The sequence below is a fragment of the Hirundo rustica genome, chromosome 12 (genome assembly GCF_015227805.2).
Source record: "Hirundo rustica isolate bHirRus1 chromosome 12, bHirRus1.pri.v3, whole genome shotgun sequence".
Taxonomy (NCBI): domain Eukaryota; kingdom Metazoa; phylum Chordata; class Aves; order Passeriformes; family Hirundinidae; genus Hirundo; species Hirundo rustica.
Genome location: NC_053461.1, coordinates 3,640,848 through 3,654,588, shown reverse-complemented (window position 1 = coordinate 3,654,588; position 13,741 = coordinate 3,640,848). Strand labels below are relative to the sequence as shown.

The window sequence follows — 13,741 nt, the reverse complement described above, 5'->3', positions numbered from 1 at the left end:
AGCGCCTCGGCTCCTCCCAGTAACCAACACAGACCTGGCACTTCCAATCACGGCTCCGGTGATTCCCCCGAGCTGCCAGCCCCACGCCCAGCCCCAGGGCCCTGATGGCAGCCGCCCCAGAGGAGAGCAGGGTATTTTTGGCTGTTCTTCCCGGTTCCCGTGGCTCGTTCTCCGCCGGCATTGGCAGGCACTGCCGGTTCCCCCCAGCCCTCCTCACGGACCGGGGATGTCACCTCCCGCTTCCGGCCGGGATGTCGACCCTCCCGGTGTCCGTGCCCGGCGGAGGGGGGGGGAAGTCTGCCCCGAGCCGTCCCGCAGTCCGGCCTGCCTGCCGGGAGCCGCAGCCCTGGGCCCCGCCTGCCCGCAGGCAGCGCCCCTCGCACCGGCACCGGTGCGGCCCCCGCCACGGGCGTGCCCACCGCCGGAGCGCTGCGGGACCCGGCCGGTGCCCGCCGGCTCCAAGCAGACCGCGGCCTGGGGGGACCGGATCGACGCGGCGCTGCTTGCCGGGTCCCGCGGATCCCCGCAGAGCTGCCCCCGCGGTGCCGGGCAGGATCCCCGGGCACCCCCCGCGCTCTCACCGGGGCTCCCGGTGCGGCCGGCCCGGAGCGATCCCGGCGCCGCCCCGCCCCGCCGCCAGGGGGCGGCTGCGCGCGGGGCCTGGGGGCGGGGCCGGCGGGATGGGCGGGGCGCGGGGCCGCCATACCAGCGAGGGGCGGGGCTGGGCGGGGCACCCCGAGGGTTTGCGCGTGCCTGAGGGGCCGCGGCACCGCCCCGCCGGGAGAGCGCCCCCTGGCGGGCGGGCGGGCGGCGGCACGGCCCGGTCTCTGAGGGGGCACGGATTCGAGTCTTGCCCGAGGCTCCGCCGGGCTTCACACGGCTCCCGGCTGCTTCCCGACTCTTCCCAGCACCTCCCCGGTTTGTCAGCCCTGCAGCCCGGAGCCTCTCCCTGCGCCGAGCAGGAGGGCGGTGGATGCAGGGCTCCCAGGCGCCTGCAGCAAGGCGGAGGGCTCCCTTCTCCCCTCCCAACCCGTGCCCCCTCCAGGGCACTGCTGAACGCTAAACAACGCTGTGTCCTACAGCCCGCTGGGGCTGCGGCATCCCTGCTGCCCGACCCGAGCCACAGGCTCCTTGCAGCCGGAGCCCCCGGTGAATGCGACCCTTCCCTCGGGCGCTGGACAAGCAGGTGCCACCCTGCAGCAGCCGAGCGTCACGGCCCTGGCCGCATAGCCCGGCCTGGCCGGTCAGGGCGGTGGGCAGAGCTGGTCTGCAGCACCCAAGCACTTCCCAAGAAACCCGGAGAGGGTTTTGAACAGCTGCTCCCAGGTTCCATTGCTGGGGCTGTTGCAACCTGGCAGAAACACCTTGGCTTCTGCCTGTGCTTGGGCTTTCCTACTGCCCAGCTGGAAGGAAAACCCAAGAGACATCTCAGACAGCACTGCCCAACAAGGGGAGCACCAGGAGAGCTAAGAAGCAACCTTCATGTCTCTCTGTACTTTCTTCCGCTTCTTCAACCCTCTTAGCAGGGAAAGTTTGCTCTACGTTGGGCCATGGGCCACCTCCAGATGCAGCAACAAGGAGCAGTGGAGTTTGCTGTGGCCTCTCCTGCTGTGGTTTCACAACCATTTCCCTACATCCCGACCCCCCCCCGCCCCTTCACTGGGGTTGGATTTTTTGTTTGCTTGCAGAAGGAGCCCAGCCACTGCTTTTCACCAATGTGCTCATTTATAAACAGCAGTGTGAAATACTGCAGTACTTCAACACTTGCCTTTCTCCAGCAGCTTCCTAGTGAGGATCTCAAGGCTTTCCATAAACTGAAATCAGTTAAACCTCAGAGGCCCTCCTTGTATTTGGCATTATAACTCTTTTGCAGCTGGAAGAAAATATTCCAGCTTGGTTACGTGTCTCGCCTGGAGTCATGCAAGCTCACTAACAAGAAGGGGAACAGAACTCAGAAGCCCTGTAGCTGCCAGCTCTGGTTATCAGACACTTCTTCCTCCAGCCTTAAAGTTCTTTAAATCTGCACATATTTAGTACATATCACGTATGTTTCTCCATTACAACAGCAAACACTAAAATTTGTGTCTCATTTAACAGCTTCATGCCTTCACTCTGAACCAGTACATTGGGGAGAGGTGAGGCAGAAGGATGTCAAATGTGCTCTCCTGTATGTCAGGGTATGGCAGGAACTCGGTCTCAGCAGATTTGTTTGGGCACCTCACATCTCTAACAGGCGATGCAGATCAGCCCATTCTCATTTGAATTCTAAGTGGCAGTCAGAAGTGGGGGTGGGTTGTGAGCAGAATGTGGGTGAGCTGCCCCACCTTTTAACCTCCAGCCAACATTTCTCCATCTACTTCTGCCTCTCTGTGGAGGGACTTCAGCTTCGTCCCAGCATTAGCAGGCAGAAATGATGCTCAATAGGGCAGTCACTTCATCTCACTCCTGCAATATTCCACATTGTCTCAGTAGGGTGCCTGTGCTGGCATATTCAGCTCAGCTTGGCCCAGTCCTTGGCTTTCCAGTTCTGCTCACACATGCTGGACCCTCCATCCTCTGCCCCAGGACAAGATATTGTCCTTCCTCTCTCAGTTGCCTTTACCTGCTGGACAGGGTGAGCTGAGCTTTGCAAAGGTCACTTCAGGTGCCCAGTAAGCAAATAGATGTGATAAGGATACTGATCACCTTGGGAACATGGCAAAACACAAACGGCTCTGACTAACTCTGCGTGGAAATACCCTCCCTAGAGGGACAGGCAGGAGGCCAGAACAGATCACACAGCCCTGGGGAATTTCCATCAGCACAGACACAGACAGGCTCCACTCCCAAGTCCTTCCTGGATGCCCATAACAGCAACTCTGCATTATTGTTGATTAACCAAGACTGGCACTTTGCTCCTTGCAACCAAAGGAGACCATCAGCTGTGGGAAAAACTGGAAGGAAGGCAGCCCTGGCACACGGAAATGCACACCTGGTAGATTTTCTCCCGAGGAAAGATACTGTAGAGGACAGGGACTGTGTTGGCAGAGGGCAGGACTCGGCTGTGTGGACAGAGTGAGGGCACAAAGGGCTGTTTGGGTGCTGCTTGGTCCACTGAACCAGGACCACGGCGTGGCTCATTTAAGTCAGTAAGGTTTTGGCCACTGGCCTCCCTAAGCACAGGGTTAGTGGTGCTGGCAGCAGGAAGCTCTCTGGGAATCCTCCACAAAGGCTACACAAGACAGCATGGGTTTACCCCTCTGCAGAACCTCTTCTAAGCACTCAGTACTGACACATAAACTTTTAATATTTGCCAATGTGGAGCTTCTTGTATAATCAATAGATTTTCTAAAAGATTATTCATTTGTTGAAATGCAGCTGCTGTCCATGGGAAAACCTCAAGGGGAGACCAAGGAAGGGCTCACATATAACCTGGCATCCCAGAAGGGCCAGGCCTGTAAAAGGCAAACTGTGAAGACCTCAGCAGCACTTCAGCCTTTTGGTGCCTCTGCTAAAACAAAAGAGGAGATGCACTGAAGGATTAACTACTGATCCACTGGTTTGCCCTCAGATCTACATTCATTTCCCACTGCAGGACAGGAATGTTTCTTTCTTATGACAGGAATAAAAATGTCAGTGTTACAGATTAAGAAAAGGCACACACATCTTTTCAGACAAACTTAAAAGTATTAAGAAATATGTACATTATTCTTATGGTTAACTGTCTATTTAGGTCACAAATGCTAAACAGCAAACCATTTCCCCCTAGGATCTATTAGCAAAAATGGTCTCATAATTGAATGCAGTTTTTAAGTTATGAAGGAACTTTCAAGACAGACACATAAACCTTTCCTACCTCATGCCTTTGGAAACCAGAAGGGTCAAGTTTAGATTCTCACCTTGTGTTCAGATCCAGTCCTGAACCACACAAATATGGGTGTTGTAGGATCCAGTGGCTAAAACAAAACCAAACCAAACAGAATGGATGGCAGTGACAGGCAAAACACTCAGTAATGCCAAGACACAGAGTGGCAGGACAAGTAATTTTGTCATGGAGAACTTCCATGGATACTACAAGCAAACTTCCATAAAGTTATGGAAGAAAAACTTCTGTAGGTTGTAGCCTGTGAGCTTCCCTTTTTGCTATCAAAGCCCTAAACAGCAGATTGGAACTCTGCACCTCTGATTATCAGCTATTTAGAAAGATACTGAGGTGGTTTTTTATTTAACAAATTGCAATGGAGCTTTCATCTCTTCTTTTCAGATGTCACATCACCTCTGGTAGCTACTGTGAAGGACAAGGAGTCATTCAGACTCCCGTCCCCAAGGCCAGCAACTACATTTGTACATTGCTTTGATTTTCTGTGAATAAAAGATCACTTAGAAGCCTGAAGAGATGCATTATTCATCTTTGAACTCCCCTGGAAGTCATTTTAAGCTGTTTATAGCTCCAGTCACTTGGAACTTGGGTGCTCAACTTTGACTCATGACCAAACAGGTCTGGCCAAATTCCTCCTCAGATGCCAGGCAGGGGCCAGTGCTCAGAGGATCTGTTCTTACAGTGGTAGCAATGCTTCTCACGGACACCTGTGCTTGATCCAGAGGACAGCATCTACCTTTGCTCATGCAGGGAATATTGGTAGCTCCTACTGCAGTGCGTCACACACACACAAAGCACAGGGCTATCCACAGGGCTATCCACACCTTTTCCTGGCAAAAAATATATTTTATAGGGACATTCGCATTGAAATATTCTCTTTCTCCTCCCCGTGGCATGCCTTCAACTTGCATTGCCTTAGCAGCAACAGTGTATTTCCTTCTTTACCTTGAGGATGATCTTCCATTGTCTTTGAGCTACAGAAGGATACACATTAACAAACCAGGCCTTCCTGTCTTTTTTTTTTTTTTTTTTTTTTTTCCCTAAACCTCCTCTCTTGTACATAAAGTCTAGATTACGTTTAGGATGTTTTTCTTGCCGAAAACGAGATAGTTCACCTAGAGTGTTTTTCCATTTTCCACCCAGGCGGAACCAAGAAGGGAATCAGGAACACACCACACTTTGTCTCTCTGGGTTTGCAAACTGTGCTCACAAAAAGTGCTGCGTTTAATGTGGATTTGTCAACAAGCTCATTCTCTACAGCAAGTCACAATTTAGACTCTCTTCCAGAATTTTTAATGAGGGATCCCCTAACAGGCTTCAGAGATCTCAGCAGGGTTTTCAGAGCCTTACACAATATCATTCTAACCAGAGTCTGACACCCCACAAAGTAAAGCAGCCCAGCAGTAATGACACCAACAGAGCTTTCATGTCAGTGGTTCTCCTTTAGTTTTACAAGGGTGACTGCAGAAGGAACAACAAGCAGGAACATTTGTTCCAACCTTAATTGCTAGCTTCAAAACCAGAAAATTAATTTCTTATAGCTATGTGGTATTCCTATTTTTAATGCACGTGTATAAGTTGCCCTTTTAAAAACCTCTCTGGCAGCTCTCTGAAGAATTATATTGTGATAACCACTCTAAATTTAAAGTAAAAAGGCATTTTTGGTATAAGATTTTAATTTCCTTTCTGGAAAAACAAAACAAAACAAACAAACAAACAAAAAAACCTCAAAAAAAACCTGTCATGCAAAAATACTTCATGAGACTCTTCTAACTACAGAATATCTGTGGGGAGCTGCTGTAAATCTGAGGAGGAGGAAGGCTTCCAAAAGGACTTTCAGAAACCCTGACTATTTATACTCTCGTATTTCCCTTTCTTTTCCTACTACCTCATGTAGTACAATTCATGTTGTAGTGGACACACAATTCATAATAAAAGCTACTAAACACAGGTGATTTCTGACATTATTCCACTTCAATGTGACTTCCTTTCTTTCCTCTAAGTGTCATAGCCATAGGCTCAACTTTGAGTATTGTTTTGCTTTGTTTTTGCAGATAAATCATTTTCCCAAGATTTTAGAAGTTTATAAGGTGGTTTTGGTCTTGCTAGGATCAGTCAGCCATGTCTGAGCAACCCTTACAGAATCACTCTGAGAATGCAGGAGGGTCTCCAGCCTTAGGATAGGGCCTTACTGAGTAAATTAAAAGGAGGTACTCAGCTGTAGCAGTTAACTCAAAACCATCCACCACATATCACACCCAATTTGCTCCCCCTTGCCCAATGCATCTCCCCTACATTTTCCTCTGTTTACTCCAGTACCAGCAAAGATCCTATTTTTGTAAAGAAATGCAACACTGTGCAAAGGCTGGGGAGGGCCAGTCACACAGATCCCACACAAGCTTGTGCCAAAACTCAAAAGCAAGGCTTTTTTTCCATTTAATTATGAAACCTCTGATCCTTGCATACAAGAGGGGAAGTTTTATGCCTGTGCAGTGTTTGCTTCTTTAACTTTTGCCTCTTGTTCAAAAAAAAAAAAAGAAAAAATATATCCAACATGAAAGGATTGCATCAAGTCTCTCACTAAGAAAAGTCGTATTTTCCAGATAGATACAGCCTTTTCCTGGGTAACTAAAATATTGTTTGAAAAACCTCTCCATGAAATTGAGAGATTAAATCCCAAGTTTATGTCTTGTTTTTTTCTTGGGAGGTTTTTGTGCAACTCTACATTAGTCTGAGCTGAGTTACCTGGAAAAAAGGTTCCTATTGGTCCAAGTGATCAATTTTAAACTCTTCCCAAATTGAAGCAACTGTCAAGACTCTTTGTACAATCCTCACATTTCAGTACGAACAACTTTAGAGGAAAACAGCCAGAAACTGTCATTCTGAGTTGAAAAAGTTTTGAATTCATAAATATTTCAGTGTGTCAGGGACAGTTCTCCGGCAAATTTGAGTGTGATTTTTCCTGGAATAAGTGATCAAGTGAGCTGATGTGAGTCAATCTCTGCTGTACATGACACACAAGGTTTGCCATATAATCCAGACCAGATCAGAACATTAACACTAAGCTGATGCCAGTGCATTGACGGAGACAGAGGAAAGGCTGTTGGTTTCTAGCACCAGTTCCTGGGGGGAAGAACAATTTGGGATTGGAGGACTGGGGCTGGGAAGAGATTCCACTTCATACAGCGTTTGGTATTACCTCCACATTTAGCCTTGGCTGAGTAACAATCCATCTTTCTTGGGCACAAAGCAACACACCAAACCCAGAACCACAACAAAGAGAATGTGTGCTCCTAAATCATCAGTTCAGGGTCTCACTACAATTTAAAATGGAGTCATCTGACGGGGATTATCTCTGTGGCTTGAGAAATAAAGGACAATACCCTGGGTGGAGAGACATGCTTTCAATCTTTGTCACCTAGCTGCTGCCAGAGGACAAGCATGGTGGAAACCAGTCCCCAAACATGTAACACAGACACCACATTTTCTCACTCCCCTCAAACTGGGGCTGAGCCACATTTCTGAAGGCAGAAAGACTGCATAAAGACAGCTCCAGCATGAAGGAGAAAAGGATCTTTGTGGCAAACTGAATTTAGCACTGTCACTGGGAGCTTCTGACTAAACCCTGTTCTGCCCAGCTGCACACTCCAACCACCACCAGTCCACATACCTGCCAAACCAGCCCCATTCAGCCCACTTGGAGCTCTGCCACCAGCAGCTGGACAGAAGATGACTGATGCAGTTGTAGAGCAACGTCTAATGAAGAAATTCTTTTTATTTCAAGGTTGTAATTAAGCCATACCTCGCAACACTGCCACTGGCTGAGGCAGGAAGGCTGCTGACGGGTTGCACCAGGAGAAACAGGAGATAGAATCAGGTTGTTATTCCACTTCAGACCAGTCCACGTTGCCTTGAGTCAACCTCAGACCAGTTTAACGTAGCTGTTTCCTTGCCTGTTTCTGCTGCCTGGCAGGTCTCCCAGATAAAAGGGCAGCTTGCATTGCTGTGGCACAGTTGAGGGTGCTCTGGCTCTGGACACTGGCAGGAAGGTGTTTGTCCAGGTTTCTTCTCCTACAATGGAGAGGAACACTGCTACAGCAACAAAACCCACAGGATTCCACTGCCAAGTGTTCCAACCTCCCAACAATATCTCAGGCCCACTGCTCCCAGTGTCCCTGCAGACTCACGACTGTGGTTTTCACTGTACAGGGACACAAACACTCCATACATGCACTTAAAGCAGATGATTTAAGCCCTTCCAAATTCGCTTCATCTCCTGCACATCGAGCTGAACACGACCCTTCAGCAGGCTGCCCAGACAGCTTAGCCAGCTCGCAGGTGGGCTGTTACTTGTGCCTGATGAAAAGCTCAATGCTGAGCTGACAGCTCCCTCCTCTGTTAGAAAGTAATAAAAGCGGCCTAAAAGTCTGTCCGAGTGTTCCTTGGAGCAGGGGGCTTGAATAACCGAGGATATTATGCATTTTCACCCAGTTTTTGAATGCAGGCTGGGCAAGTCTCCAGAACAGCTTCCCGGTGGTACAGGACTCCCCAGCCAAACGCAACCAGCACTATTAAAACTTCAGTTTTCACCCTGCCTTGTTGCAGCTGATCGGGGGGAGCTTTACACAGCAGCAGGGCACAGCCAGGACTTCCAGCTGTGCCAGCACATGCCAGGTGTCCTGCTGTGCTCCTTCTGTGCTTTGGCTTCTCCAAAGGGAGAAGGATGCAGCAGGAGACAGCAGAACACAGGCAGTGTCCTGCTCAGACAAGACTGCAGGCTCCTGTAGGTCACTGGCAGTCTGTCTGTCCTTCCCAGTCAGTTTCACACTAAAGAGGTACCCACTGGTCCTTCACTTCCGACTGTGAGGAAAATACTTGATTTACTGAGCATTTAATGGCAGGATGAAATCACATTAAAAACCTTAGCTGTAATCCCTGATGTGTTGTCTCTGCTAACAAGACAGCCTAGGATTAAGTGAATGTTGGAGCCCCATGCTCAAGGCCAAGGGGGTTTTTGCTGGTTCTTGAAACAAAACTGGAAAAGGGGAACACGGGTACTTAATAGAAAAAAACAGTTTTGACATCATAAAATGTGGGAAAAATTCAATTATTTCAGGATCAAGTTGCATCATCATGTTCTCTTCTGCTTACCCTTTAAAACTAAAAGAGAAAGGGGTTTTATTTCATTTTTATTTCTAGCACAATTTACTAGAGTTCTTCCAAGTATTTCTAAATTCAAAAAAGAGGAAGAAAACTATCTCAAAATGCACAGAAAAATTTTAATAGAAAATGCCTTACTATACAATTGAAATATTTTATTCCCTTTCTAGTCTATATTCTATTGTTTTAAAAAGTATTAGTATTTGTCTAATAGAATTATTGCTGGATTCTATTAAACATCTCTGAATTTCCTCTGATAAACCCAAAGTTCTGGAATAATTTTGTGTTTGAACATAAACTGAACTTCACTGGTCTTGCTTGTTGCCTGTTAGTCAAACAACATTTTTCTTATAGGGTTTTTAACTCAATTAAGTTTCTCTGAACATACCATAAAGTAAACTTATTGCCATAGTATTTTCTTGCCACAGCAGCTACTTCTCACTTAAAGTCAGCAAAATGCCACGTACAAGCTTAAAGCAAAGCTGCTGTGCTGATGTGAAATAAACTAAATAATTCAGCTTTCCACTGAGATACAAGCTGAAAGAATCGAGTAGAAAAATAAATTACTTGCAACAAGATGATAGTGAAATATAGGAAAGGTTTTCAGAACTGGAGGAAGAGCTGCTTGTGCCCTATTTGTGGAAGACACAAAGGTGGGTCACACTAGGATTAAGGGATGAGCTTGTGCAAGTCACTGCAGTCTGGAGCTGTTGTGCCCAAGAGCCAGCCAGGGTCTCCGAGGGGTGCAGCCTCCTGGATACACATTCCCAGGTAAGGATGCAAGATGAACTTTCAGTTCAGGCAGTAAATCACCCTCACATGAGGAGACCAGGAGGAACCCACTCTTGGACAGGGAGCACAGACCACAGAGTGTTCTGATGGCTTTGCTGTAGGATTTTAAAGTGCTTGCTGCACCCATGGAGGCGGAGGATAAGCTTGGAGACCCACAGTTCTTAGAAGACTGGTGGTTCCTCTGAGCCTCAAGGCTTTCCAACCAGGGATTCTCTCAGTAGGAATACAGAGCTGCTTTCTCCTGCTGCAGTAGTCCTGCAACAGGGAAGCCTGACCAATGCCACCTTGGAGGTGCCTGTGCCTCACACAAACCCATGCCTGGGTCAGACACTTCAGCTGCATTGATCTGGGGCTCGTAGGCAGCCTCTCTCCAACCACAGCTAGAGGCCAGAAACTTTTTGGAGCTTCTGCTCCCCCTCTGCATATCATAGGCTTTGGATTTCCCAGTCTGTGTTCTCTGAGAGAGGCAGTTCTCTCTTACGTGAAAATCCTATCCAGAGCACAGGAATTCACCCTTTCGTTAGGGCTGTCATGACAGCAACACATGAAAGCAACCGTGGGCCCAGCTGCAAACTACCACCCATGGACAACACAAGTGAGCTAATTGCTACAGCAAGAGGGAAGGAGGAGGCTAAAGGACTGGCTTTTGAGGTGGCCACTTCCTTTAGGACTTCAGACAGGTGACTTGCCCTTCAGGATTCTTTATCTGTGAGGCAGATCAAAAATTAAATTCATCAAGGCCTGCACTTGGCCTAAATTCAATGTAGATTAGGCAGAGAAGACCGATGTCCTACATGGAAGAAATAGAGCTCCTTTTGGTTTGGACTCTGCTGGTTTTCCTTTTTGTTTTTTTTATATTGGCACCATTAGGAGAGTTCCCATTTGCTTAATTAGGCCACATATGAGGAAAGACACTTGGCATGTTTGGCTTGACCTGCTAATTTTCATTGTTTATGAATCTGAGCCGCCTGCGTTCAGATAAAAGTTCTTGACATTAGGAGCTGGATATCCAAATAAGCTGGGGGAAGGATAAGATGTAGGGGATTTTTGGGTTGGTTTTGGGTTTTTTTTCCAGCAGGTACAAACCCATGTTTTTATTGCAGTACACAAATGCTTTATACTGCTCAGCTTATAGCGCTAGAACCAAGACAACATTGACGTACCATCATGTTTGGTTGGCAAACACTTCTACATACTATTCCCAGCTTCTGACAAGACTTTTAAAAGCAAATTATAATGCAATTAACTAGTAGGTAAGTTATGGAAGGATTCTTAGTAAGTCATGTCAATGCCATAGGTGTTTGAAGGAAGCTCTCAGTTTCCTGGCATAGAAACTACGTTTACTCTTCAGTCAAGTGTACAGCTTGACCAAAAATATAACCCATGGTATATTAACTAAGGAATAAAAAAAACCCCAAAACTTACCTGCTACTGCTTCCTATTATTTCTTCTCAGATCTGGTTTTTTTTTTTTTTTTTCTGATAGCTGTAAACATACTTGAAAGACTGTCTGACTTAAATGGAATTGATTGCAAAAGGTATCTCTGCAATAAAAATATCTGCAAAAGATATTCAGGGGTGTTTTATCTGTTCATGGCATTCAGTGAATAAACCATTTTCCCCCTGTATGGGTCCTTATCTTGGAAAAAAATAGAGGGAAGGAGGAGAGAGGGAGGGGTTTATGTTTATGACCAAACGAATAGTTTCAGAATACATTGCTTTAACTCATAAACAGTCCCCACATCATGTGAGAAGAGCTGCACATCTGCAGCACCTTCTAACCCTAGACATAGAAAACTTACTGGGGTCCTGGCCATCATGAAAGTCAGGATGAAGACTGTTTTGAACAATAACACACACAAGAGACGGTGCCAACTTCACACTACAGACACCTTCAGAAGGTGTGGTTTACAGAGAGAGTTAGACTGAGGATTCTCATTGCCGGCAATAGAGCTTGTTGGCCACCTTGATTAAAAACAGTTTTCAACCCATTAAAAGCTACCCATTCACTAAAGTGGGAAAAGTCAGCTCTTGAAGTATTTTCATTAACATCATATCCAAACAGTGCCCACCTGAGAGAACAGGACCTGGGGCCACAGACCCATCCAAATTCAATGAGTGCTCCCCCTTGGCAAGGAGCTACTGCTAGGAAAAGGAAGCACACACACTGTGATCAAAACACCTGACAATGCTTTGTAAAAACCAAGGCCAAATTTCCCAGCAGACCATGAAAAAAAAGCAAGCAGGCAACAAGGATCTCTATCAAACAGTAATAAAAACCAATTATGAAAAGGACCTGTGGCTTAGAAATAATTTCTAAGTTATTTAGTTATTTGACTTCTGGTTCAAGCCCCACCAACCCAGTGTCCAAACCACAGATAATTCCCCTGTGGACTTCAGGCAAATGAACTTCTGTCTCAGCATCAGAGGTGGAGGTGTACTGGTCAGGCACAGAATAAACTATCATGGGCCTCTGACTGTGCACACTGTCAGTCATGTGTGAAGAACTGGTACCAAGCTATAAAAACCATTTACCACGTAGAATCAAATGTCTGCTTAATAAGAAAGAGTCACCTTCCTTGCAATGCTTTACAGAACAAGCCAGTCCAAGGGACCTGCTTACTGAGAGGGGCTAAGCAGCACCTTCCCCTCTACAGGCACCAGAGTAGTCCGTAAAAAGATCAGGCTAAAGTTTAGTTGGCAATGCAAATGTTGTCAAATGAGGGAATGGGGATGGGGAGAAACACTGAAGATCATGCATCAGAACTGGCACAGCACCAGTTTCTTACAGTGCCCAGGTTAAACAGGCCACCCCCAAGTGCCAGCTAAAGGCTGTTGTGCCTGTTCACAAGGGAACCCTGAGAGACAGCAGAGGCTGTTTGTCATCAACCCTCTCCATGCACACATTCCCTCTGCAGTGATGCTCCCCGGGTTCCCTGAGGCCAGTTCCATGTGTTGAATTTTCTCAGGTGGGCAAGGAAGGAACCAATGATGAAGTAGTTCTTTCCAGAGCATCAACCACAGGGCTCTGCATCCTGGGATGAGGGCAATCTTAGCCATTAAGCTCACCACATACATGCTCAGGAGATGCTGTCAGAGTCCAATCCTTCCAACCCCTGCCTTGTGCTGTCTGTGAGCCTCTCAGCTTTCTCCAGCCTCAACAGCACAGCTCAGTGCCTGCTAGGAGCAGAGCTCATCTGGAATAAACAGGCCCATAGACAAACAGGGCACTTTGATACCACTGCCCCCACTGACCTTTAACTAAATCAATTAGGTTGTAAAAGACCTAAGATCATCAAATCCAACCTATGACCAAACTCCCCGATGTCAGCCAGACCCTGGCACTGAGTGCCACATCCAGCCTTTCCTTAAACACCTCCAGGGATAGTGATGCCACATCTCCCTGTGCAGCCCATTCCAATGCCTGATCACCCTTTCTGTAAAGAAATTCTTCTGATGTCCAACACAGTGCAGTTTAAGACTACATCCTCTCACCCCATCGCTAGTCAGAAGAGGAATTCCCACCTGGCTACAACTTTCTGTCAGGGAGTTGTGCACAGTGGCAAAGTCATCCCTGAGCATCCTTGCCTCCAGGTAAAACAGCCCCAGCTGCCCCTCACAGGATTTGTGTTCCAGACCCCACACCAGCTTCACTGCCCTTCTCTGGGCCCTCTCCTGCACCCCAGTGTTCCTCCTGAACTGAGGGGCCCAGAACCACGCACAGGACCCGAGGTGTGACTCCACCGGAAGAAAGGGGGAAATGAACCACCTATAGGCAAACTGGCAATTGCGATTCAAGGCCCCAGCACAGCCGCCTTTCCTCCAGTAGATGCGGAAGGCCCGTGCCCACCATCGATAGCTCCTCACGGGGTAGGAACCGCTGAGGCCGCACGGAGGCCGACAGCTCCTCAGGCGCTCACACGCAGGCCTA

General features: G+C 47.7%; 1 protein-coding gene across 3 annotated transcripts in view; it reads right to left on the bottom strand.

Annotated features, from left to right (window-relative positions):
• Positions 1–13,719, bottom strand: part of TEX264 (testis expressed 264, ER-phagy receptor) — a 52,466-nt gene extending 38,747 nt beyond the window's left edge. Inside the window, exons 1-2 of one of the 3 annotated variants that reach the window (XM_040076654.2) lie at positions 13,580–13,719; positions 7,662–7,930 (exon numbers count right to left, since the gene is read on the bottom strand). The gene's annotated coding sequence lies outside the window, so the exon portion shown is untranslated. Of the gene's footprint in view, positions 1–34; positions 286–581; positions 651–7,661; positions 7,931–13,579 lie in introns of those variants that run through there. The other 2 variants (XM_040076652.2, XM_040076653.2) reach the window with 2 other exon arrangements.
• Between the last annotated feature and the right edge of the window lie 22 nt (positions 13,720–13,741).